Genomic DNA, 24,357 nt, shown 5'->3' with positions numbered 1-24,357 from the left:
TCCACGCTCCGATCTGTAGAACGCCAGTTTTCTCTCTCCTGATAATGACGTCCTCTTGAGTAGTCCCCGCCCGAATGGGGGACTATTTTACCTCTGAAATATTTTACCCAAGAAGACGCCATCACCATTTAAACATTGAGAAAGCTGGATGCCCTCGGGAAAAATTACGGCTGTAGCTACGGCTGTAATTTCCCCTTCCTTTCAGACTGTTGCCCCTGCAATTGCTGAAAAGGCTGCTGCCCCTCTTCAGGAACCACACGTTTGTCTGACCTCGCAACAGATGACCCTCCGTTGTGGTTGCACCTTCCGTACGGTTATCTGTATCGTTGTGGCACGCAAGCCTCCCCACCAACAGCAAGGTCTATGGTTCATTTTTCATAGGGGTGGGAGGGGGGACTGTGGTCTTAAGACACGTAAATGAATACACATGGACTAATGACTACACGTAACTGTGGTCTTAAGTCACGTAAATGAATGTGTAGCCGTTAGTCCATGTGTATAGTGCCAATGCACTGCAGGGATGAACTGCATTTCAGTGGAGAGTAGTTGGACGATGTAACATTTTTTATATTTCCTTTAAGTTTATCATAATTCGTAAGCGCCCGTAAATCTTTTAAAGTGAACTACTATGCATTAGACTAACGTCCTAGGGAAGTGGCAGTGTAACAATAAATCAAGATTTCTTACGTTCTTGTTAACAGCATGTTTTATACAGTAATTTTAGTACCATACTGCATACATTTATTGCATTTACTATCGTTTTACAAATTTTTACTTAAATAACTGCGAAAATAGACACATAATTTGTTTATGTGTCTTATCTTTTGCATGTACTTTGTTTGTCCTTACTAACATACCTGTATGGTAAATAATGATAATATAGATTTCTGGAGCATTGTAACACAAGTACATAGAGCTCATAATTCTTTAAATATATAAAAAAAGACTGTGACCACTTGGTCTATGCTGAATCGTGTGTTTTATTTGAAAACAGTTTTCGAGAGATATCCTTAAATTCTGTGATGTACAAGTGCATCATGATGTAACATAACACCAGGGACGTTTTTGGCACAACGTAAAATTGCTGGAATCATCTGTTCCTTTCCATATCGATCTCCAGCTTTCTTTGTGTTGTGTACATAGTTCCTCATAGTCAGCGCGTACACAACTTTCCCACAAGAGTGCGCCCCGCTAAGCGCTCGTCCATCTCTGCACTACGAGATGGTGCTGTCTTAGAGACGGACCAAATTCTGCTTCCGCTGATCCACGTACTAATATGTAGCGCAGCGAGATTGCTGCTAACGTAGAACCTTTTCTCCTCGCGGATCACACTCGCCCAGTGATACCTAAACGCTCGAGGTATTATAACGAGTGTACAGGCCTCCGATTAGTCAGTCTGCATTTGTCTGCACCAGTTTGTAGCAGTCTGCATTAATCTGCATTAGTCTGCATTTGTCTGCATTAGTCTGTACCAATCTATAGTCAAGTTTCAGTCTGCGCCTAATAAGACTATCATATTCCTGTACATAGCCATGAAGATAAATGTATAGACACTTTGTCAAGTATCAGAGATATGTGAGAATAAGATTAAAGTACCAAGACCAAAGGAACTTCAGACTGTCAATTTTAAATAGCATCCAGAATCAAGTTAAGTAAGGTTTATGATTGTTATTATTTTAATAAATGTGTGTGAAAATTAATCAAATTCTGTTTAAAGTTGGTCACCGTCCATCTGCTACTCTAAGCGTGCAAGTGGCATTTCTATCGTCTGACCTAACGACAGAAGATAAACACGCCACGATAAGACCACAAGACATATTGCTGACACTCGCCTACTTCGTTAGAGTATCAAGTCAAATAATCTGATGGTGTGTGTCCTGAAGGTCTTGCAGTACGCACACCACGCTTTGTGTGATTCAAATGTTTGTATTTGGTTTCTTTTCCTGAAATTATCAGCAACATTACCAAACATGTCTTGTGTCAGAACCATCCCTTGTTCACAGTGACATAATAGATTTAGTGGGAGGGGAGGATGGATTCCGTAAAATAATCCTGCAAAACTTGGTACAACAGCACCCTTATGGTAATTTTTTCAACTGTTTTATGAAAGTGTTTCGAAGCAGTTCATGTATTTCTAAGCACAAGCCAAAATACCTCGATCCTAGTAACTACGCTGACTAGGCTTCTGATGTTCCAATTAATATTAACTGAGGAAATGGTCTAATAACGTAGATAGAAACTTCTTGGCGTTTTCTAATGATTTTTGTTTCTGTTTGCTTTTTATCTTCCCAAGTCCCTTTCAACACAGTTTATTCAACATATCACAAAAATGATTTGTTTGCAAACAGGAAGGGTCGACTAGTTTAACTTCTACAGGATCTCTGTAACGCTGTTTCATGGACCATGCGCACCTGGGGTTTCATTAGTGTCCTGTTGGTCTTATCTGAGCGCGTCTCACATGCTTGGAAAATGTTCTAAGATGGGATGCGTAAGTGCTTTATACACAGTTGGCTTTCCGAATCCATGCTGGCTGGCGTGTAGTCTTTCGGTTTGACGCCACTTCGGTGACTTGCTCGTCGATGGTGATTAAATGATGATTAGGACAACTCAACGCCCAGTCCCTGAGCGAATAAAATCTCTGACCCAGCCAGGAATCGAACCCGGGCCCTTAGGATGGACCTTTTGTCGCGCTGACCACTCACCTACCGGAAGCGGACGGAGGAGGTCATTATGTTCGTAGACTGAGCGCAGTATATATTTTAGGAATCCACTACTCATCTCGTCAACAAGTCTGAGGTGCTTTCTTCTAATCGCGATCCGCAAATTTTTTGTTAAAGCTATCTATCGTTTACTATGCTTAAGAGCTAACTACATTGGAAATTTTCTGTTGAATCTAATAGGGTTTCCAACAGGGAATCTGATTGTGAGTCATTTACACTAATATCTACAATGATTACCGTAGTAGGTGTTTAATGGTGAAGTGCAAACCAGGAAACCGAAGATCGTGGGATCATAACCAAGGCAGATCATGAAATATTTCAGTCTGTCTTTACTCTAGACTTCACTTGTAAATTATGTGAAGATTCACCGAGATCGACGCGTGATACGCAGCCCACGTTAACGTTTTGTCCCCTTCCTGTGATAAGGTTGCTGTGATAGGTTAGAGACACGCAAATGGCCCAAGCGGCGTCCGACTGAAGGACTTGCATCACGGAACCCGTCCCAAGAAACTTGCATTAGACTGTCGAGCCACACAGCAGTACTGCTATTAGCTTTGTAGTTGTACGATAATTTAGCTATTGCAGCAATAATGTATCGGAATAAATACAGCAACATTTGAAATGTGATGTTCTGTTTCTGCTTTTCTACTCTCAGCTTCAGCTCCTTTAGTCTGAACACAATCTTTGGTGTCACAGACAGCCTTTACATGTGATTCAAATTTCTTTGGGTTATAAGAGAGATCATTTTATAAGAGCCTGCTACCATTGCCATTCGAGGCCATATGCATTGCCATGTTGTTAGTGAAATTCGTTTAGTTGAATATGTCGTTTATATAGAGCCCAATGTTTTGTTTGTTTATATTACACAATTTCCTTAGAACTTTATTTACAACTAGCTGAGCACATGGCGTTACCTGGGTATATGTTTGTTTCAGTCTTGCTATTCTGTCTCCTCCTTCCCTTTCTTCCTCTGTTCTTCTCCACCAGCCCCTCTCTCCACACACCCCTACAACTCCTCTCTCTGTCTGTCTCCTCCTGGTGCACTCTCTGTTCACCTCCTCCTCCCTCCTCTCTCTATCAATCTGCTCACCCCCACTCTGTCCATCTGCTCCTTCCCACACTGTCCATCCCCTCCTATTCCCTCTAAATTTAACTCCTCCTACCCAACACTTTGTATTCCTCATCCCCCTCTCTCTGCCCATTTGCTGCTGCCCCCTCACTCTGTCCATCTCCTCCTCACACATTTTCGTCTCCTCCAGTTTACTTTCTGTTTACATCTTCCCCTTTCCCTCCCCTCTGCCTAGCTCCTTCTCTTACATATCTCTGCCCATTTCCGCCTCCCACCCAATGTTCATTTCCTTCTCCGTCATCTCTCTGCCTATCTCTTCCTCCACCTGTCTACTCTTTCCTCTCTCTCTCTCTCTCTTCTCCATCTCCTCCCTTCCCCTCTTTCTGTCCATTTCATCCTCCCCTGTGTCTGTATGTCTCCTCCTATGTTCCCTTTCTCCTCCTTCCCCCTTGCTGTTTGGCCATCACCTTATCTTCCCTTCTTTCTTTATGTTATCACACTCACCCCAAAAGGTAGTTGGTGGTTTTTACCCCTACAATATTTCTTTCCAGATTTATACTAAAATGTTTACCAGATATGATTGAATTCGTTCCATGAGCTAAGGATGAGATTTTTAACCGTTGTTTTCTTGTATGTCAGATGTATTTAACACATGTTTACCATGTTTCACATGTATTTCTACACATATTTCGGCTGTAACTCTATGGAATTTGTGCCTTCAGTTCAGTTTTTAAACACCTCAATGCTTATGACGCCATATTTCTTGAACTACGTGTCATACATTGATGTAATTTTTTGGTACATTCAGTGATGTATTTGATTACTGCCAGCAAAACGTGTCAAAAGAATACAGGTGGCAGTACAGAGGTGATAAATTAAAACATCGTGCTTCATGTTCTAGTTTTACTTCACGAACAGCGATAATGTGGTAAGTAATAGACTTTTTTCCTTTCTCCATTTTGTTGGGGGCGTCAGCGAGAAACGTTTCAGAAAGGTTTGAAATTATGTGCAAAATTCTTTGGAAGTCTCTAAGTGCTATTACTCTCAAATACTGTATGATTAAAGTATGAGTATTCTTGCTTCATGTGCTACACTGCTTTTTCACCCCCACCCCTTTGACAGATAAGTGGTTCTTGGATACACAGTGATTCTTTCTGGGCAGTTAATTATGTGTGTACCAAGTTTCGTTGAAATCGGTCCAGTGGTCTAGGAGGAGAGTGGGACGCACGTACATGTATTGATACATACATGCATACATTCATTTTCATAATTTTTGTGGCTGTAGTGCTGCCACCTAGTCATAGGTGAAACTTTAGAATGTTAGAAATTTAATTTTAGCTACCGATGGGAGCAAGCTCAGTGCAGGAATATGCAGATTATAGCAACATGTACACAAAAGGGTTGCAAGATGGGCTAGCTGTGCAGTGTGGAACTTGCACCACATGGTAATAGCCGAAGTGGACAGGACATTATCACCACACCAGAGCCAGATCTGTTCTATGAGCTATGTGACTGGGATCTGCGTAATGGTGCAACAACTGTGTCCCAGAGAGGATAAATAACTGTGAACTACGAGACAGTGGCATTCATAATCCACCACTGATGCTACGATGCCTGGGCTGCACTAGACGAGGGTGTGGTAGGGTACAGCTACCTGCAACTGTGGGCTCATCAGGGACATGGTAGAAGCCTCCCACACTAAGACTTGCTGCCACAGTGCAGTGGGCTGCTGTCAACGCCAGATGCTACCGGGCACCTGCCAGGCAGCAAGTCGTGCTTTGTACACAGCACTCATCCCGCACAACTTCAGAAGTTGGGGGCCACGTCTGGGTCAGCTGGGCGTGGGTGTCCGAGGTCAGAGGGCAACGCAGCAGGGTGAACCGCGCCAGTGACGTCAAGGCCTCGGCCTACTGACGGGCCACCAGCTCGCTCCCCACGTCTGACGTCAGCATTGTTGAGCGCCGATGCAAACGCCGTCCGTCTGCGGAGGGGTGCCAGCCGCCCGCTGACTGTCGCCAGAGTGGGTCATGGCGGCCTCTATAGGTGACGGCTAAATGTTGTAATTAAAAGCAATAAAGTGTCATCACAACCACCAGTCTTTCACTGGGCCCCACTCTGCCCCAACTTTGGCCAGCTGGCCCCTAAAGAGTGGTGTCAGCAGAACCGATGTCGTCACTAGTGGACAGCAGAGAGTGTGCCACACACACAACGTGATGTCAGAGCTGTGGCCTATAGGTTTTTCGTTGCGAGTTGAGTGAAACTGTTGTTTGATTAAGGACCTGGCATCAATAATGGGAGTCATCACAACCTCTAAATTATTTTGTGAGGCTGGAAGAACCTGCAGATGTTTCTCAATTCAGGGGTAATGGCAATAATCAGGGGTTAGAATCCTTGAGATATATATACTGTAATTTGCTCTGACATTCTGCCACTTGTGCTGAGTCACTGGCAGTTGTCTGATTTCTATACCATCGTTTAACATTATGAGGAGACAATGCAGTGAGTCCAAGTGGTTCATGATTAGACATAAGTACTAGGTATTGTGATGTTGTCGATTAGGCATTGTTCTTTTGTTGTTACTACATTTTTTATAAAATATGAGTAAAGGTAGTTCAATCGTAGGCACACTCTATCACTGCTCTGGATGTAATGAAATTGTTAGTTAATAAAGTATCTTAATTAAGGGAAGAAAATACGTTTGCAAATAATGATCTAATAGCAAGGAATGAGGAGATAGGATTATTAAGAACACAGCGTCTAGGGTTACATCCAGCTGTTGATAATCTTGTTACTCTATTTTCAGGAGGGTATTTGAGGATGTGTTATTATGTCTGGAGGATCTCTTGTTGTATGTAGAGATAGCGGCTACGTTAGACAAGCAGTTGATACATGTAGAGAGATTGTGCCTTTCAGGAGAAGTGAAGTCCTTTGCACGATGCCCAAATGCACTAAACAAGGCAAAAATATTTGATCAGTTAAAACCAGGATTATTGCAAAGGTACGAGAAGAAGATTAATGTACACTTTTTTTGAGAGCAGGTAAGAATTACTTCCAAGAGAGTTAATGAAGCCATACAGGTGTTTTCAGAGAGAATTAGGGAAATTAATATGCGTTCATATCAATTAACGTAGATTGATGAAGAGAACTAGAAGTTCATACAGTAAGTCAAGCAAAGGGCACTAGATGCGTTCCTGATGCATTTGACACTGGAAACTTCTATGAGGGTTCCCACTGGTACACATAAGAATCTTCATGCACGAGTAAGGTTGTCAGTGTAATATGCTGAAACTGATCTTATAACAGGGGCGAGGGGTAGCCGAAGTGTGCTTACAACTAATCTAAAAAGATTTAGTTGGTATTGTGTGGGCTGTATACCGTATGAACTATCAGCAGTATTACAAGAATGACAACAGGGCCAATAGCACACATTAAACTCAGATGGGAACTCCAGAATCGCTAAAAGGTACTCCCAATACAAACGAACGCAGGGAATATGATGGCAGTGCGAAATGTGCCATGGGGCGTGCAGAAGGTTGAAGAAGATTTGACTTTCTTTGGACGTAGGTGCACTTTTGTCAGTGACCACTAGAGACTTAGTAGGTAGGAGGCAATGGAGCCGACAATTTTGTATTCTGCGTGGGGTGGGGCATCACAATATACAGCCTCTGAGATCAGTAACGGTGACTTTTCAGTTGGAGGCAACCAACTTTACGTAGCATATAGAAGTGGTGTCTCACGTAAGCAAGAGGTACAGCAGTTACATTCTCTGCATCAATATCATGTCATAATCGACCTTCGACGACATGTGATGAAACTTAGTGGAAGACATTCTGGCTGGGGGAAGCTGTTGTCAAGTGTTGATGCCAAGTCCAGTGTGGCATTCCTAAAATTTCAGAAGGAACTTGTACTATTGTACAATGCCGCAAACCGTGCAGTCGGGTTTATTTTGAGCCAGGACGTGAATAGAGATGAATCCTGTATTGCTTTTGTGCTGAGACAGCTGGCTAGGGCTGAGAGAAATTATTATACTACAGACAGAGATAGACTTAGTCTATTGTACGGAGTAGCATGCTTCTGGTGTTATCTTCATCGGGAAAAAGGATAGACTGACAAAATGGGCATTTGAACTCGGAGAATTTTAATGTGAAGTAATCCACAAGTCAGGGGAGAAACACGGAACTGTGGACATAACAAAAAGTGGCATTGATACAAATACTACGGTGCCTGTATGATGGCAAGCAGTGCAGTTCCCTGACAACAAATATAGGCAATACAGTATACAGCAGCAGTTCACTATGTGTGATGGACTGTTATGTAAAGAGACAAGATTGGGGCCGCAAGTGTCTCACTTGTTTTGTAATTTTATGGCAGAGGTAGTTGACAATGGGAACCAGTCCTGAGCAAGACCTGAGGAGCTGTGTCTTCACCATGGAGCTTTGCTGTAGCTACCAGGGCTGGTAAGTGCAGTGTGGTTATAGCAGTCGATACACAAAACATTTGCGAGATAGGCTAGCCGGCTCTGTGGAACTTTCACTGTACAGTGGTAGTAGGCAGAGTGGGAAGAACAGTCTCACCACACCAGGGCTAGAAGTGCGTTATAAGCCATGTAACCTGGAGGAGGCAATAGTGCAACATATGCAACCAGTGAATATACAAAATTGTGAATTTTGAGACAGGGGCATTCAGAGCCCAGCACCACGACGAGAAAGCTATGTTATGTGACAAAACGGTGGAATACTACCAGCTGCAACCGTGGTTGCAGTTCGAGACTAGAAACGGCAGCCGCCACTTTCACGCCATAGGGGAGTTGGTGCCACAGTGCAGCAGGCCTGCCGCTATACCAGCCATCGACAGACTCTTTCCAGGAGGCTGTAAGTCATGCCCTGGACGTGGCTGTCATCCCTCGTCACTACAGAAGGCCACACCCATGCCTGGATCACGTGGACACGGGCGTTCGACGTGAGAGGACTGATACAGCAAGAAGATAGAGCGCAGTGCTGGTGTTGGAGCCTTAGCCTACTGAAGGGCCATTGCCTTGCTTCCAAGATCTGACACCAACTTCTTTGAGTGCCAACACAAGTACTGTACTTCTTGGGTGGAGGCCATCCGCCTGCTGATCATCAGCATACTGCTGTGCCAGAGTAGGACATGTCTGCCTCTCGCTGACGACATAGGAATGTCGTAATTAGGAGTGATAAAGCGGACATCAGTCAGCCACTGCGCCCTACCAACTCACCACTCAGCCCGTCGTCAGCCAGCCAGCGTCTAAAACGAATTCATCTTCCCATAACATATTACCGACTCTCTTCCAAGGTTTCCTCAAGACGCTAATGCTGAGGTCAGGAGTTGCTTCTCCATTAGACGGGTGATGTGCTGTTGCACGTACCTCTGTCATTCTGCTACTGTATATCTATGATACAGGCGCTAACATTCAGCAACAGTCATTGTATGGTACCTCTCCAGAGTGTCCAGTGACTCTTAATCGATGCACTGGTGCCAGTGTACTGTAGCCCCACGACTGCCATTGACGATGGGACAGAAAAACTGCTTCGACATTGCATGCTGAAGCCTCTCTGCCGACGTCTCTCCAAGACACTAATGCTGCCCTCAGGAATTGAATCTCTCCTGAGAGTAAAGTAGCTTGTAACAGAAGCACTGCTGCCAGTTTTACTGTAACACTCGCACCCTCAAATTGACCATGGGACGAAGATATAGATTCACCATTGCATACTACAGGAATTCTGCCGAAGTCTCTGCAATACACTGATGCTGCCCACAGAAACTGGCTCGCCATTAGACAGATGCTGCGCTATTGCGTATGCTTCAATGATATTTTCAGAGTGTATATGTGTATGTGTATGATACTGAACCTGATGTTCATCTATGGTCTCAGCATAGATTCTCTCCTGGGAGTCCAATAGTTTGTAACCGATGCACCACTGTAAGCCCTGCGCCCTGACATTGACGACAGAACACAGAAATGTCTTCGCCACAGCATACTGCAGGCTCTCTGCTGGCACTAATCCTACCTTCAGGAATTGCGTCGCCATTACACGAGTGTGTCACTATGGCTTATGCATCAAGGACATTGACAGAGTCATTCTGATAGTGTATATTTATGACGTTTTCTCTGGAATTCATCTACATTTACCACAAGGACCCCTTATGGGTGTCCAGTAGACTCTAACAGATGCACTGCTGCCAGTTTACTGTAACTCTCGCTCCATGAGATTGATTATGGGACAAAGAAACCGCTACATCATTGGGTACTACAGGCTCTCTGCCAATGTCTGTTTATGCCACGTATACTGCCTTCAGGATTGCACCTGTAATAGCATGCTGCTGCACTATTATTATGTCTCAACGACATTGGCAGAGACATTCTGCTACTGTATATGTATAATATGGGCACTGGAGTTTGGCTATGGCCTTCGCATAACACCTCTCCGAAGTAAGAGTGAATTCAGGTGTGCCGCAGGGGAGTGTCATAGGACCGTTGCTATTCACAATATACATAAATGACCTGGTGGATGACATCGGAAGTTCACTGAGGCTTTTTGCAGATGATGCTGTGGTGTATCGAGAGGTTGCAACAATGGAAAATTGTACTGAAATGCAGGAGGATCTGCAGCGAATCGTCGCATCGTGCAGGGAATGGCAATTGAATCTCAATGTAGACAAGTGTAATGTGCTGCGAATACATAGAAAGATAGATCCCTTATCATTTAGCTACAAAATAGCAGGTCAGCAACGGGAAGCAGTTAATTCCACAAATTATCTGGGAGTACGCATTAGGAGTGATTTAAAATGGAATGATCATATAACGTTGATCGTCGGTAAAGCAGATGCCAGACTGAGATTCATTGGAAGAATCCTAAGGGAATGCAATCCGAAAACAAAGGAAGTAGGTTACAGTACGCTTGTTTGCCCACAGCTTGAATACTGCTCAGCAGTGTGGGATCCGCACCAGATAGGGTCGATAGAAGAGATAGAGAAGATCCAACGGAGAGCAGCGCGCTTCGTTACAGGATCATTTAGTAATCGCGAAAGCGTTACGGAGATGATAGATTAACTCCAGTGGAAGACTCTGCGGGAGAGACGCGCAGTAGCTCGGCACGGGCTTTTGTTAAAGTTTCTAGAACATACCTTCACCGAAGAGTCAAGCAGTATATTGCTCCCTCCTACGAATATCTCGTGAAGAGACCATTAGGATAAAATCAGAGAGATTAGAGCCCACACAGAAGCATACCGACAATCCTTCTTTCCTAGAACAATACGAGACTGGAATAGAAGGGAGAACCGATAGAGGTACTCAGGGTACCTTCCACCACACACAGGTGGCTTGCGGAGTATGGATGTAGAAGTAGATGTCCAGGAGCTTGTAAGTGATGAACCGCTTACTGGCTTACTGTAACCCTCGCACCTGCAGATTGACGACGGCACAGTGAAATTACTTCCACATTGCATACTACAGCCTCACTGCTGACATCTGTCCAAGACACTAAAACTGCTATCAGGATTTGCATCTCTCCTGGGAATCCAGTCGATTGTAACCGATGTTTAGTTTTAGTTATGTCATGTTCGTAGATCATTTTCCCGATAATTTTATCGATATGATGTGATACAAGTCAGGTTACAAGATATATATACACACATGAATAGTGCTAATATTAATATTACTGAAACTTTTAGTTATACAAATGCAACTACATTTAGACATACTTTGTTTTTTACCCGTTCAGAAACTCAAACTCGTCCATGGAATGGAAGGAGTTGTCTAAAAGCAATTATTTTAAGCTAGGTTTAAAACTTGATCTGCTACCTGCCAGACACTTTATGTTGTTGGGCAAATGATCAAAGATTTTTGTTGCTGAATAAAGTACTCCATTTTGAGCAACTGACAGCTTCAATAACGGATAGGAAAGGTCGTTTTTCCCTCTAGTGTTGTATGCATGACCATCACTGTTCTTCGCAAACTGAGATGGATTATTTGTAACGAATTTCGTTATATACTCTGATGGTGCAGTTAAATACATAACTCATTGAAAAGGTGCCTATATGACATCCTCAGGTGAACACCACTAATTATTCTCACTGCTCTCTTTTCTGCAATCAATACTTTATGTCTAAGTGGTGAGTTACCCCAGAAAACTATCCCACAAGACATTAGTGAGTGAAAATATGCAAAGTACGTTAGGAGGCTGATCTGTTTGTTACCAAGACTAGCGATTATACGAAGAGCGAAAGAAGCTGAACTTTGTTGTTTGAGAAGCTCAGTAATATGCTTCTTCCAGTTCAAGTTGTAATCAATGTGAACACCCAAAAAATTGGAGAAATCTATCCTAACTGAACCCAGTTCATATGCTACAGCAATTGTTGGTATCACTCTATTCGGCTTACAGAACTGGATACAGTGCGTTTTTTTCCAAAATTAAGGGAGAGTACGGTTTCTGAGAACCACTCAATAATTCTTTGAAAGGCATCCTTAACAATACCTTCAGCTGCTTTTTCAGGAATGGGATTTATTATAACACTCGTGTCTGCAAAAAGTACTAGTTCCACTTGCTGTACATTAAGTGGGAGGTCAATCACATGAATACGGAACAGCGGAGGACCTACAATTAAAACCTGTGGGATTCGCTTTGTGACAACTCCCCATTCACTAGAATTTTCCACCCTCCCAACATTATTTATGCTTTTCAGCACAAGTTTTTGCTTTCTGATTCAAACCAGCTGTGTGTATAGCCTTCAATCCCACAAAAACCAGAGTTTTTCTAAGTTTTTCTGAGTTTTTCACACTGTCTAATGCCTTGGAGAGATCATTTAAAATACCGACTGGCGATAATTTGTTAGTTAGGGCTTGTGCTATTTGATGGGTAAATATGTAGATAGCATTCTCAGTGGAGTAATCCTTCGGAATCCGAACTGTGGCATGCCCCGCTGCCAATTTACTGAAACCTTCGTATTTTCACATTGACGATGGGACATTAAGTTCTTTGCCATTTCATGCTACACCCTCTCTGTCAACTTCTCTCCAAGACACTAATGCTGCCTTCAGAAATGGCCTCGAAATTAGATGGTTACTGCGCTACTGCCCATGCGTTGAGTACATTGTCTGAATCATTCTGCTAGTGTACACCTATGATAGTGGCGTTGGCATTCAGCTATGGCCGCAGCATGGAACCTCTATTGTGTGTCCAGTAGCTCGTAACAGATGCACTTCTGCCGTTTTACTGTAACCTGGCACCCTCACTGAAACGCCTGCTAAATAACACAGGGCTAACAGGTAATTAGGATTGTGGGAAGGGCCAAGGGAGCTGCGGTTGGATTCATTTCACAATTAAAATTTATCATCATTTACTTCACAAATACACTTTTAAAGAATTAAATGTGCTTTGCGGCTGAAGGCCTCAAAACAGGTGCTTTAGAATAATTTCAATTTTGAAAAGACATGACACACAGTTAAATTTACGAATAAGATAGATAGTATACATATATGACATCAGCATGCGGAGCTGCTGAAGGCCACCGGATTAAATCTTCAAAATTCCAAATATATTATGATGATTACTGAAGGCTCAAATGCCTCTGAGCACTATTCCCCTAGAACTCAGAACCACTTAAATCTAACGAAGCTAAGGACATCACACAACACCCACAACACCCAGTCACCACGAGGCAGAGAGATTACTGAAGGCGGAAGGTCACATTGTTTAAGATGCTAACAGGGCTGATGGCCCACAAAGTGCACAGAAAGAGATAAACAAACGCAATAAGATGGCTGAAGGCCACAAAGTTAAATTCTGCACATTAAGGAAATATGTATTGCAACAATCGGTGAAACAATTAGTTAAGTTTAAGAACTTCCCTTTTGCAACACCAACGGCGGAAGACTCACAATAACTTGTAAAATCTTTCAGAGGAAATTACAGTAACATTACAAGAGCAGAAGGAGATTGTTTGGACTTGAAGGAAACACTGAGAGTATGTTTCAGGGGCTGCAGGCCCACAGCTAACGTTGTCAAATTAAAAAAAAACGTAAAATACAGCTAAATTACAACAACATCAACACTGCCAAAAGAACAATTAAGAGAACAACACTCTGGGGTCACCAGTGGATCGGTCTGCCCTCGTTCACTCAGGCGAGACAGGCGGTGAGTCCAACTACATTCGTGCGAGCCCAGCCAAGGGACAGTCAGGGACCGGCTGGCCAGCTGCTTGCTTGCCATGACGGAGTAAGCGAGAATTCAAGGCCCCAAAAAAATTACTCGTATCACAATCCCCAAACAAATGTATATCAGAGCTAAGCTGCCAAAACTGCACACCATGTTGGCCAGGAACAACAGGTGAGGAAAAAACAGTGCCTAAAAGCTACATTAGCGGTCAGGGCAGGTATCCAGAACATTAACGGCCACAAGGCAGAAAATTACGCTGGTGCACTTGACACTGGATAGATTAATTTAATCAATTCCACGTGACGACGGCTATCTCGATCACTTCACTCGTTGTTGCTGACAGGAAAACCTCCACAAGAGCAACGCTGGAACCAACAACGTAATGCTCAAAACCACTAAACGTTGACGTGTTGGGGCGCTGAGGCATGAAGCTCGTAGCGATCGGACAGCTCCACACACGCTCCGACACTGTGAAGGGACCGCCAAGGGACCCAGAAGACTGCACCGCGCAGAGATATCTTCCCTGGTCCGCAGCAAACGACCGATTCCTCCCAGAATGCCACCAACATCTAAGATAGTCGTCAGTGGAGGTAATGCCATTACACAGAGTTTGACAAATACTTGCAAGAAGACCTGAATGATACCCAAGTAACTAAGCACACACAGCCGACTCATGAGCGATCGGCGAGCCAAAACAAGTCATTTGGTAGGACGACCAACTGACGACCCAACAAGATCGGGGCCTGGCTCAAGTGAAGCGTGGCGGCAATGGTCGGGCGACCCATGTCGACGCAGACCTCACTGCTCCAACCTGACTGTACTAGTGACGCATTGCAACTCCGCAACTGGCAGGTCCACACTGCGCTCCAGACACGTTCCATCTGAATAGCCGCCCGAACTCGCGACCCGAACTCGCTCTCCAAAGAGGCTTACGACAGACAACGAACGGGAAGTAATAGTAGTTGAGCAAAGATACTATGAGAGGGGATGTATTGATACGCGCTGCTAACGCCACTCAGAGTTAGGCAAAGTAGCAGCTCAGTGGCAGTAGTAATTTAAATTAACGTAGTGAGGTGGAAGTACGTTAAAAACAGGGTGTAAAATACGTTATGGCGGGAATATGAGTCACCCACGGCTCACTCACATTGGCGATGGGACACAGAAATTGCTTCGCCATTACATACTACAGCTGCTATGAAGATGTCTCTGGAAATACTAATGCCGGCAATAGGAACTGCATCTCCATCAGATAGGAGCTGCACTACTGCACATGCATCGAGGGCATTGTTGGAGACATTGTGATAGTGTATGTTTATGATACTGCCGCTGAAACACGGGTATGGAACCACTCCTCCGTACCACTTGCATACTGCAAGCAACACACCCGTGGCAGTTTACTTTAAGCCTTGTACATTTACATTGACGACGGGTCACAGAAATTCCTTCGCCACTGCATATAGCAGGCTCTCTGAAGACGTTCCTCCGAGACACTTATGTTGCCCCTAGGAATTGCCTCGCCATTAGATGAGTGCTGCGCTGTTTCCAGTGCATTGAGGACAATCTCGGAGTCCTTATTCTTGTGTTTATCTATGTTACAGCCGCTGGCATTCGTTTACAGCAACACATGGGACCTACCCTGGGTGTGCAGTAGTATGTAGCCGATGACCGGCTGCCAGTTTGCAGTAAGCCACACACCCTCACACTGACGATGGGACACAGAAATTGTTTCGCCACTGCATACTACAGGCTATCTGATGACATCTTTCCAAGACATAAATACTGCCCTCAGGGACTGCCTCGCCATTTGATGAGTGCTGCACTACTGCCTATTCCTTGTGGACATTGTCGGAGTCATTCTGTATTTGGCTATGGACACCGCATGAAACCTCTCCTGGGTAACCAGTAGGTAGTAACAGATGCACCGCTGCTCTTTTACTGTAACCTCACCACTACACATTGGTGATGGGACGCAGAAATTGCTTCGCCACTACATACTACATGAACGGTTCCGACATCTCTCAAGTGCACTAATGCTCCACCCAGAAACTGGCCCACCAATAGACTGCTGTTGCGCTACTGCATATGCATCGAGGAGACTGTCACAGTTATTCTCCCAGTGGCTTTGTATGACTCTTTCGTTGGCGTTTGGCTATGGACATAACATTATGCCTATGCTGGGTGTCCAGTAGCTTGTAAATGATGCACTGCTGCCGGTTTCCTGTAACCCTCACACCCTCACATTGACAATGGTACAATGAAATTGCTTTGTCATTGCATACTACATCCATTCTGCTGACGTCTCTCCAGCACACTAATGATGGCAGTAGGAATTGCATCCTCATCAAATGGGTGTTGTGCTATTGGATACGCCTTGAGGACATTGTTGGTGTAATTCTGCTAGTATATATCTATATACTGGCACTGGCATTTGGTACAGACAGCGTGTGCAACGTCCTAGGAGTCCAGCAACTGTAACCAATGCACTATTGCCAGTTTACTGTAAGCCCCACACCCTCACATTGCAATGGGACACATAAATTACTTCACCATTGCTTACTACAGCCTCATTGCCAACATCTCTCCAAGACGCTAATTTTGCCCTCAGAAATTATCTTCAAATTAGATGGTTGCTGAGCTATTGCCTATGCATCAATTAGATTGTTGGAGTCATTCATGTAGTGTATAGTTGTGACAGTGGCGCTTGCGTGTGGCTACGGTCACCACATGGTATGTGTGCTGGGTGGCCAGTAGCAAGGAACTGATGCACGAGTGCCAGTTTATTATGACCCTTGCATACTCAGACTAGAGATGGGGCACTGAAATTGTTTTGTCACTGCATACTACAGGATCTGTTCCGATGTCTCTCCAATACACTAATGCTGCCCCCATAAACTGCCTCGACATTAGATAGATGCTGCGATATCGCATATGCAACGCGGAAATTGTTGGAGTTATTCAGCTGATATATATGATACTGCAGCTATCGTCACTACATGGAACGCCTCCTGTGTGTGCAGTATCCTGTAACCAATGCACCATTGGTGGTTTACAGTAGCCTCGCACCCTCACGATGACGATGGGACACAGAAATTGCTTTGCCATTTCATATTACAAGAAATATACTGACGTCTCTCTAAGACACTAATGCTGCCATGAGGAAATGTATCTCCATTAGACAGATGCTCCACTATTGCGTATGCCTAGATTACATTGTTGGAGACATTCAGCTAGTGTATATGTATGATACTTGCGCTGGCATTTTGCAGTGAGCACCACATGAACCTCTCCTGTGAGTCCAGTAGCTTGTAAGCGATGCACCGCTGACAGTTTATTATAACCCCCAACACTCCCAAATTGTCGATGGGTGACAGAACTCGCTTCGATTGTGGCATAAAGTCTCATCATTAGACATTGCTTCACTATTGCATATGAATTGAGAAGATTGTTGGAGTTATTCTGCCAGTGTATATGTATGGTACTGGAGCTGGCATTTGGTTAGTCCTGTGCTGGGTGTAACTTTTAACTGATGAGCCACTGCCAGTTTACTGTAACCCTCGCATATGTACATTGACGATGGGGCAAATAAATTGCTTTGTACTGCATATAACAGCCGCTCTGCCGACGTCTCTCCACAACACTAATGACGGCCTCAGGAACTGTATCTACATCAGACGGGGGCTGCACTTCCACATGTGCCTCAAGGACATCTTCGAAGTCATGCTGCTAGGGTATATATACGGTATTTTCGCTGGCACTCGGCTATGGCCATTGCATGGAACCTCTCCTTTATGTCCAGTAGCTTGTAAGCGATGCATAACTGAGGGTTTATTGTAAACCTCGCAGACTCAAATTGACAATGGGACACTGAAACTGTTTTGCAGATGAATACTACAGCCTCTCTGCAGGTATCTCCTTAAGTAACTAATGCTGGCCTCAGGAATTGCATTTCCATCAGACGGGCGCTGCTCTATTGCATATGCCTCAGGGACTTTGTCGGATTCATTCTGCTAGTGTATTTCTATGATACTGGTGCTGGCACTAAACAACAGTCACAGCATGGAACCTCTCCTGGATGTCCCGCAGATTGTAAACGGTGCACCACAGCCAGTTTACTCTAACCCTAGACCCATACACTGACAATGGGACACATAAGTTGCTTCGCCACTGCGTCATATAGCCTCTCTCCTGCTGTCTCTTCTAGACACTAATGATTGCCTAAATAATTCAATCTTCACCAGACGGGCTCTGTGCTTTTGCATATGTGTCGAAGACATTGTCAGAGTAAATCTGCTAGTGTATATCTACGACACTGGCGCTCTCATTTGGTTACGGTCACCACATGGAATTCCTTCTGGGTGTCCAGTAGATTGTAACCGATGTACTGTTTCCATTTCACTGTAGCCCTCGCAACTTCATAACGACGGTGGGACACAGAAATTGCTTCTCCATTGCATTCTACAGGATCTCTGCCGATGTCTCTCCAATACACAAACGCTCCCCTCAGTAATTGCCTTGCCATTAGACGGATGAAGCGGTATTCTGTCTGCGTAGAGGACATTCTCAGAGCTATTCTGCTAGTTGGGGGTTAAAATTATCAGTCTCGCCATGTCAAACCTGTGTTCACTGATCCCTGTGTCCGTTTTGATGCTTGTTATTAGCTCAGCATTAATGGATGCTACCTGGTGAAGTGTATTTTCACATCCGTTTAGTATTCGCATCGAGTCATGAACTAAATGCTCGAAATAATTTTTGGAGACTGTATTAGCACATTTTCCGATGATGTTTTATGCGTACCTCCGGATTTAGAGATGTAATTTCGCCAACATATCGAGGGTAAATTAAAGTCACCACCAACAATAATTTTATGAGTCGGGTATGTGTGTGAAATCAAACTCGTTTTCTTTGAATATAGCAGCAGCTGTACCATCTGAATTGGGAGGGCTGTAAAAGAATGCAATTATTATCTTGTTCCGATTGTCAACAATGACCTTTGCCCATACTAACTATTTAATTCAATTTCTGGACAAGACGAACTACTTCTAACAGCAACAAACACGCTACCGCCAACTGTTTTTAGCCTAAGACCTTTAGGGTCTCCGCAAAAATTTTGGCTGAACTTATCTCCGGCTTTAGCCAGCTTTCAGTGCCTAAATCGATTTAAGCATCAGTGTTTACTATTGGCGTTTGGCTCTCTGGTACTTTCCACACACAGCTATGACTATTTATATCTGTTATACCGATGGTTCCTGTATGTACATTCAGGCTGTGTTCGGCCTGGACCCTTTGTGAATGGAGCCCTTTTATGTTTCCCTGAGACCCGCTAACAAAAAAAAAAAAAACACTCAGTCTACGCCACACAGCCCCTGCTACACGTGTAACCGCCTCTTGGGTGTAGTGGACTCTTGACCTATTCAGCGGAATCTGAAACCCAATCGCCCTACGACGCATGTCGACAAATCTGCAGCCTACACGGTCCCAGAACCGTCTGAGCCTCTGCGACCCTCCACTCGGCTCTGTAGCAGAGGTCTGGAATCGGTCATGTCGAATGCTGCAGTTAGTCAGCTCTGCTTTCATCTCGCAAGCAAGACTGGTAGCCGCTCGAAACCAGACGTAATCTCTTACGATCTAAGGTGACACACATCGTTGATACAGTCGTGAGCCACCACTTGGCAGCTGGCTGCGTCCTGTGCTCTTCATGGCGTCCAGAAAGACCCGTCCACGTCTGGAATGACTCCATCCGGTATGCACAATGAGTTGCATTGGCCTTCTTCCCCTTCTTGGCAGCCACGTCCTTAAGGGCTATCTTAATAAAGCGCCTAGCGTTGAAGTTGCCAACTGTCAATAATCCCACCCTCTGTGATAGCCCAGATCTTGCACACTGAGAGGTTTCCCCTGAGCAGGACAGGCGATGGCATCTGGCTAAGCGACAGTGTTAGCCACAGAGAGCACCTGGAACCAGTGTCAGACTAACCATGGAGGCCTTACGTGCTGCTCATTGGGTAGTCTTTCGCCGCCTGATACGACCCAGCGTGACCTCCCACTCGACCACAGGTGAGGGGTCAACCTCAGTGCGAGCAGTAATTGGGCAGGACTGATTGGAAGGCTCGGACGTGCTGGACATCCGATGGCTCCCCATGGCCAGCCGACAACAATGGTTCCCATCCACTGCAGCTTCAAGCTGTGTAAACAAACCCACCACAGCCGGGAGCTGAGAGCATCCACGTACAACCGTCACAGTCTCTATCCATACTGAAGATAGTGGAAAACTGAACTACTCAAATAACAGACTATGGGCACATGCTGCGGAACTCCACAGTAGACCCTGACGAAAACGCAGAAATTGTGTCTAATAAATTAGGTTAATAGAGATTCAAGAACCTAAATATCGAAGCACTCAGGTGAAACTAAATAACTCGCCCCTTTATTAAACTTGTAATATTAAATGAAATCGGTTTACTTTCCTCCGCAAAGGAAAATAACTGTGGCTATTAGATATTAAGTTAACACGCAGAAACTCATGAAACTAAACTATCAAAGCACACAGATGAAATTATACAATCCGTTCCTGGTTAGGAATTCGTATAAGTCAAAAAATAGGTTACATCATTGTTGCTGCGTCTGTCTCGGCCGCCTGATGCTGTGTGTAAATGAATTAATGTTATGTAGTTGCTAGTTGTGTTTCATTGTCATATGTTTCTCTACTGGTCAATTAAGTTTCCCACTAAAATGCTCCGCTGCGGGGGTTTAGCCATGGGGTCTAGGGCGTTGCAGTCACGTATTGTGCGGCTGGTCTCGTCGGAGGTTCGAGTCCTCCCTCGGGCATTTGTGTGTGTGTTTGTCCTTAGGATAATTTGGTTTGAGTAGTGTTTAAGCTTAGGGACTGATGACCTTTGCAGTTAAATCCCATAAGATTTCACACACATTTGAACATTTCAACTAAAATGCTCCGACACAGCTAGGCTACTCTACGTTTATTCATGAAATTTTGCCATAATGGTCCACTTCAAACAAGGAGTATTGCTTGGAACAAAAATAGAAAAAAAGATCAGTAAATAATATAATATTAAATATCATTATGTTCATCACATAGAAGTAATAAAATAAAAAACCATCGTCAGTTCTGTTGCAATGTAATTTTAATTTTATGTTTGTTATATAAGTTAGTGAAAACATGCAGCTGGAACAACATTTGTTCCACCCACTCCCCGCCCTTCTTTATTTCCCTCCATCCCTTCATACTACCCTTCCATCCAGTTCCTCTGCCGCTCACCAACCTCTGCCTATTTTGCTACACACCCCCTCCTACCCCTCTCCCTCCAAGTAATTCAACATCTGCCGCCATCTGACGCTTACCCTGACCTTCGTCCCCCGCAGCCCCCACCACCACCCCCTTTCTCAGCCACTGCCATATGGTCCTATTCTCCTATCCATTCCCAGTCCACTGACACAATTGGAAAAATTTCTGCATTGTGATAGGATTTGTTTTCGACATGACCCATCTATGGTCTCAGCAGTAGGCTAAAGCTCTCTTGCTTGCTTTGTTTGGAAAATTACAATAAAAAAATGCGCATAATGTCTTCCTTTATAATAGTGGTCTTTGCGTTTGCTTTCTCTGTCGATGTACACACCTGCCTAATGGCCTATATGCCCTTGACAGGTTTTTACTCGTAACGTGTGCTGTTTTCTTTGTTCATTGGCTATTTGACGTTTATTGAAAAAAAAGCAGATGTAATGTGGCAGGAACATTTATGTTGTTTAGTGTATTGTAACAGCTATATCTTGATTGTCTCAATCTTTCTCATAAACGCCATCTGGCGTCAAGTTGATATAATACTGTCCTCCAGTCTGGCATGCAGAGTATCCAAATAACATGTTTTGCAAATATCGCATGACGGGAACTGCACATGATTTGTACGTTTTTCTTGTATTGCTCGCTTACAGGAGCTTTCGTAAGCATATTGTAAGTACTTTACCACGTATGTGCTTCCATTCGTGATGTTACTTTAGCCTCGTTGTTATTATGTATCAGCTCTTCTATTATCTCTTTTGTACATTCTCCGGCGGTAATTCGCTTGAACACCGCCCTTCGATTGTGCTGTTGCGGTACCAATCGAAGTGATAGGTGTTGCAGGTGTCAGCCAGCCAGCCAGCCAGCCAGCCAGCCCGTCCGTCGACGTGCAGCGGTCCCCACGAGCAGCCAGTAGCCAGCAGCCATCAGCGGTTCCCGGAAGCAGCGGTCCCCGCCAGCAGCCCGCCAGCGCCAATCTCCGCCAGCGCCGGTCACCGCCAGCGCCGGTTCCCGCCAGCAGCGCGCCAGCGCCGGTCCCCGCCAGCCCTGGTCGCAGCCAGCAGCCAGCGGTGGTCCTAGCTGCCTCCAGCAGCAGCAGCAGCAGCAGCAGAGGAGGCGTCACCTCCGGCCAGCCAACCGGGTCGCCCCACCGCCAGCGAGAGCAGAGTGGGGCTTCGGCCCCAGTCTCCTTCTTTCTTCGTCGTTCTTCGTCACCTTCTACTCTGTGTTTCTCGTCGCCCTGCCCATCTCGTTTGTTTCTTTGTCTTGTCCTGTGTTTTTCCTCTCCTCATAATGTCAAACCCCACCAGCTCCTCTACAGCCACCACCACTGCCATGGTCTACACCTCCCCCTCAGCTGCTGCCACCACTATCACATGGTGTGCTGCATCACTCCCCCCTCAGTCCATCCCCCCACTCCTCACTCTCCCATCTCCCTCCCTATTTGTCGCCCTTCCCTCCCCCTGCTCCTTCGTTTCTGCGGCCCCCGCTAGGGTGGTTGCCCGGACAGCTACAGCTCACGCTCACCTCTCCCCTTCGCCCTCGTCGTCATCATCTTCACCGTCGCCTTCGCCGACACCCTCACCGCCTCCGGCGCTGACTCCAGCATCGGGACCTGTCACTCATCGCCTCCGCCATCACCCTCACCGTCTCCGGCGCCGACTCCAGCACCTGGACCTGTCACTCACCGCCACATTCCAGTCGTTCCCATCCCCCACACCTACTCCGACGCCGTCAAGCGCCCCAGTGGCACCCCTGCCTCCTCTACTCCCAAAAAGGCTCCACCTCGTCCCCCTTCCCCAACTCATGATGCAATGCATGTCACCCCGCCTGCCCCCCCTCCTCATCCTCCTCCACCCTCTCCTACCGCAACCTCCTTTCTTGAAGCTCGGAACCTCACCCTCTTCCCTTGCCAGAATTTTCCTGGTGCCCCTATCTCCTCACTGTGATTCGGTGCTTATCTCCTCCCCAGCCCTACCCTCCACAAGGACCTCCTTTCCCGCATCCCTGTCACCCGCTTTGGACCTAATGCGTCCCTCACCCTTGCTCCTTTCCCAACTCCCTCCCACAAACCCCAACCCCTGTGTCGCCCACAACCCTCACCACCGTGATCACTCGGCTTAGTCCGGCGATCACGAAGGAGGACGTGTTGGCAGAGCTCAAGGCGCATCCCCATCTGGAGGTGCATGCAGTTCGCCGCATTCATAACTCCTCCGGCCCCACCCGCCTTATGTGGGTCTTTTCCGAGCGCGCCCCCTCCATCGACCATCTCCTGAAGGAGGGTGCCCTTCTCTTTCACAGCCGCTACCAAGTTGACCCTTCCCGTTCCCCTCCTCAATCCCTCCACTGCCGGAGGTGCTTGCTGTATAATGTGCACCCTACATCTGAGTGCTGTGAGGCCCCCACCTGCCTGCACTGTAGGAAAGCCCACTTTCTCAGGCAGTGCCCCAATCTCCAGTCCCCCCCTCCTGTAATACCTGTAACCTCCCTCACCCCACTTACTCCCAGAAATGTAAAGCCCGACCCCCTCCTACCACTCGTGACCTCACCGTTCCTGTCTGCCCTCTGGACGCCCCCACCCCTCCCGGCAATTCCCTTCGTCCACCCCCTACCGCTGAGGACATCAACAGATTCCTCACCATCGTCCTTCAGAATGTTCATCGTTTTCAGCGCCCCCACACCCTCCAACAGGTATCCCTCGCCGCCCGGTCCGTTTTCCACCTGAATATGTAAGCCACCTACTCCAACAACCAGGCCCATTTCACCTTCTCCCACCTTGACACCCTTGTCTAATTCCCTGCCATGGCGCGACAGCACCGTATCCTTTCCAACAACATCCACTCCCTTCCTGCCAACAAGAACCTCTTCCTGCACACCCTTGCCACCCACCGCGTGGACGCCTTCCTCCTCAATGAAACCTTCCTCCAACCCCTCCACACAGTCCACACTTTGCCATACCTCCTTCACCGTTCTGATAATCCCCTCCTGATTGCACGTGGCGTTGCCATTGGTCACCACCGCCAGATCCCTGTTCGGCTCCAACCTCTCCTTCCCAACCCCACCGAACACCTGATCCCTACTCTCTTCTTCCCCAGCCTTACCGAT

The sequence above is a fragment of the Schistocerca gregaria genome, chromosome 5 (assembly GCF_023897955.1).
Source record: "Schistocerca gregaria isolate iqSchGreg1 chromosome 5, iqSchGreg1.2, whole genome shotgun sequence".
Classification (NCBI taxonomy): Eukaryota; Metazoa; Arthropoda; class Insecta; order Orthoptera; family Acrididae; genus Schistocerca; species Schistocerca gregaria.
This window is presented reverse-complemented; position numbering follows the sequence as displayed.